We start from the raw sequence: 3,979 nt of genomic DNA on the forward strand, positions 1-3,979 counted from the left end.
CTCTAGTGTAACTGAAAACAGACTAGTGTGCGTAGAGGTTCACCCTAATTCACCTGCCTATGTCTTTGGTAAGCAGGAGTGAGCCCTTGTACACGATTAATTCCACCCTCCACAACACAGTTATACTTTAAAATATATTAAAATTATGTTGTTGGTAGCTTTTAAGAAACCGTAATGTATTTTTTGCCTTGGGTCTTGCCATATGACAAACACTAGTCAGATTCCATCTGCCTCCGGGCAACAAGTGTGTTTTCTTGTTTAAAAAAACTAACATATTTTATTGTATAAGTTTACTGCAAAGGAATTCTGAAAATGGAGAAAAGTATGAAAGAGAAAAAATTTAAATTATAAAAAAATTTTACTATGCAACAAAATATTCTTTAAATTGAAAATTTGGAAAATTCAGAAAATCGTAAAGCAGAAAACTATCCATAAGCTTATAGATGTCTATTTTGGGGGCTAATCTGATGGCTCAGCTGGTAAAGAATCCATCTGCAATGCAGGCGATGCAGGAGACGCTGGTTCAACCCCTGGGTTAGGAAGATCCCCTGGAGGAGGAAATGGCAACCCACTCCATTATTCTTGCCTAGAAAATCCCATGGACAGAGAAGCCTGGTGGGGAGACAGAGGAGTGCACGGGCTTGCAAGAGTCGGACATGACTGAGTGAATAAGTGTGTGTCTATGTCTAGTTTGGCTTACGCCTTTTCATTTTCACTTAAAAAAATATAGTTGGGATTGTTACTTAAATGTAATATGTCTGTGTGTCGGTTCTGTTTTCCTGTTATTTAACATCTTGTCATAAGCATTTCCTCATATCCTTATATATCTTTCCCATGCATTTTAAACTGATAAGAACAGATACTACCCTTGATCTTAGCCAAAAGGCCGAGAAGCGATTTTCATGCATTTTAAATGGCTGCATATGTAGTTTGTAGAGTGCCTGTGCTTTTGTTTGTTTATCTTCCCCTCTTATTGGACATTTAGAACCTGGATCTTCTAAATCCAAATCTGCTGTTCTCCCGCCCACACATATCTGCTTTATTTCCTTTTAGCCTTTTGCTTACATTGATTCAGGCATTATTTGTGATGACTTTCGTATTAAAAAAAAAAAAGCCTAGTAGCTTCTTAATTAGTAGTGTGCAAAAATGCTAATGTTAAGGTTTTACTATGTACTGAGTTCTTTCGTCTTTAAAATAGTTTTTTATTGGAGTATAGTTTCTTTACAATGTTGTGTTAGTTTCTGCTGCTAAGTCTCTTCAGTCGTGTCTGATTCTGTGCGACCCCATAGACGGCAGCCCACCAGGTTCCCCTGTCCCTGGGATTCTCCAGGCAAGAACACTGGAGTGGGGTGCCATTTCCTTCTCCAATGCCATGAAAGTGAAAAGTGAAAGTAAAGTCGCTCAGTCATGTCCAACTCTTCACTACCCCATGGACTGCGGCCTACCAGGCTCCTCCCTCCATGGGAGTTTCCAGTCAAGAGTACTGGAGTGGGGTGCCATTGCCTTCTCCATGTTAGTTTCCACTGTACACCAAAATGAGTAAGCCGTTCATATATCCCCTCCCTCTGGGACTTCCTTCCCGTTCAGGTCACTGCAGGGCATTAAGTAGTGTTCCCTGCACTATACAGCATGTTCCCACTGCGTGCATGCTAAGTTGCTCAGCTGCGTCCCACTCTTTGCGACCCCGTGGATTATAGCCCGTCAGGCTCCTCTGTTCATAGGGTTCTCCATGAACAGAATACTGGAATGGGTTACCATGCTCTCCTTCAGGGGATCTTTCCCGTCCATGCCATATCTCTTATGTCTCCTGCATTGGCAGGCAGCTTCTTTACCACTAGTGCCACCTGGGAAGCCATGTTCTTATTAGTTATCTATTTTATACATGGTATCAATAGTGCATATGTGTAAATCCAAGTTCTGTTTTAAGACTTTGAACAGATTTCATTAAAGTTACCGTTTCTGTTATTCTTGTCATACAGATGATACCACAGAGGCACAGAGGGGTTAAGATAAGTATCAGAATGCACTCACTGGTACTGAACAACATAGTCAGTTTACAGAACCTTATACAAATAGTTATGTATTCAGTCTGCAGTGAATTGACACTTTTGAACTGTGGTGTTAGAGAAGACTCTTGAGAGTCCCTTGGGACTGCAAGGAGATCAAATAAGTCAGTCTTAAAGGAAATCAGTCCTGAATATTCATTGGAAGGACCGATGCTGAAGCTGAAACTCCAATACTTTGGCCACTTCATGCAAAGAACTGACTTATTGGAAAAGACCCTGATGTTGGGAAAGACTGAAGGCAGGAGGAGAAGGGGACGACAGAAGACGAGATGGTGGGATGGCATCACCGACTCGATGGACATGTGTTTGAGTCAACTCTGGGAGTTGGTGATACACAGGGAAGCCTCTCATGCTGCAATCCATAAGGTTGCAAAGAGTTGGACATGACTGAGCGACTGAACTGAACAGTCTGCACATGAGCAGCTACTGGTACTGGTTTGGAGGCTCAGTGACATTGAGACTGCTGTCACTGCAGTCCTCTTTTCCTGTGCCTCCTGGTTTCCCTGGTGGCTCAGAGGTTAAAGCGTCTGCCTCCAATGCGGGAGACCTGGGTTCGATCCCTGGGTTGGGAAGATCCCCTGGAGAAGGAAATGGCAATCCACTCCAGTATTCTTGCCTGGAGAATCCCATGGACGGAGAAGCCTAGTAGGTTACCGTCCACAGGGTCGCAAAGAGTCGGACACGCCTGAGCGACTTCACCTTCACCTTCACCTTCTTGGTTTTAAAATGGCTGTGTGATTGCTCTAGACATCACATCCCAATTCAGAGCAGGAAGTTATGACTTAATGCCTCTGCCCCTTTTATCACGAAAGCACATTTTCTTCCCAGAACTCCCTTTTTCACTCAGCAGAGTTCCACTCATGAACTGTGTTTTACATGATCATTGCCAACCAGAGAGTGTCTGGGGAAAAACTTATTAACCTCTGGAGAGGAACTTGACTAGGTGAGAATGACTGGGCAAGGACTGTGTGTCAGTTAACCTACAGTGACCACCACAAGATACTTGCCAAGGTCAAGTGTTGGTCATATGTGATCCAACCAGCCTGTTTCACACAGGGCTAATACCTATTAGCTGGGAATGTTTTCTTACACCTCTAAAAGTGGCTGGACTAGAAGTGGCCCAGAGCCTGCAAACCTCCTCTTTCACTGAGCATAACAGTATCTAATACATGCTAACATTTTCATCAATGTTAGTGTCACTGCAAAGTGCTGTTAAAATAGAAGTGTGTTTCACACATTATGTATCTGCGGTGTGTCTACTGCATCATTCTTTTGCTGGAGCGCCACCTTCTTGGCATTTATAACTGGGTAACAAATCTGCAGCTCACTGGGTTAATATCCTCAGGCTGTGGCAGAGGGAGAGGAGGATCTGTGAGCTGTTTGGGCTAAAACAAGTTGCTGTATTACTTTCGTCTCAGCCCTGAGCATATTCATTAGGGGCCTGGCTACAGGTGAACTGAGCTAGAGGCTGCATAGTGGCAATGCTGAAAATTATGGCTGGACCCTACTTCTTGAAAGTACAGCTTTATCTAATTAGGAGGGGGCTCAAAAAAGATCCATCATTTACTAGAACTATTAAATTGTGGCTTTTTCTAGAGCAGAAGTCTAAAGTAGCGATTAATAGGAATGTTTTGTTTAGGGCTGGGATGAGGTGAGTGAGGTGCTTAGAATACGAAATTTGAGGGGGTGTTCCCTCCCATGGTCACGTATCACTTGCATGGCCCCAGTTTTATTTTGTCCTTACTGGTGTAGTTGTTCGTTGTTCAGCCACCCAGTCGTGTCTGACTCTTCGCTACTCCATGGACTGTAGCACGCCAGGCCTCCCTGCCCCTTACCATCTCCTGTAGTTTGCCCAAGTTCATATCCATTGCATCGGTGATGCCATCCAGCCATCTCATCCCCTGATGCCCTCT

The 3,979-nt window shown here is 43.7% G+C and overlaps 1 pseudogene; it reads right to left on the reverse strand.

The window, feature by feature from the left end:
• Positions 1-751: 751 nt before the first annotated feature.
• On the reverse strand, positions 752-898 carry LOC138441939 (U2 spliceosomal RNA; annotated as a pseudogene).
• Positions 899-3,979: the final 3,081 nt, after the last annotated feature.

This window comes from Ovis canadensis, chromosome 5 (genome assembly GCF_042477335.2).
Source record: "Ovis canadensis isolate MfBH-ARS-UI-01 breed Bighorn chromosome 5, ARS-UI_OviCan_v2, whole genome shotgun sequence".
NCBI lineage: Eukaryota > Metazoa > Chordata > Mammalia > Artiodactyla > Bovidae > Ovis > Ovis canadensis.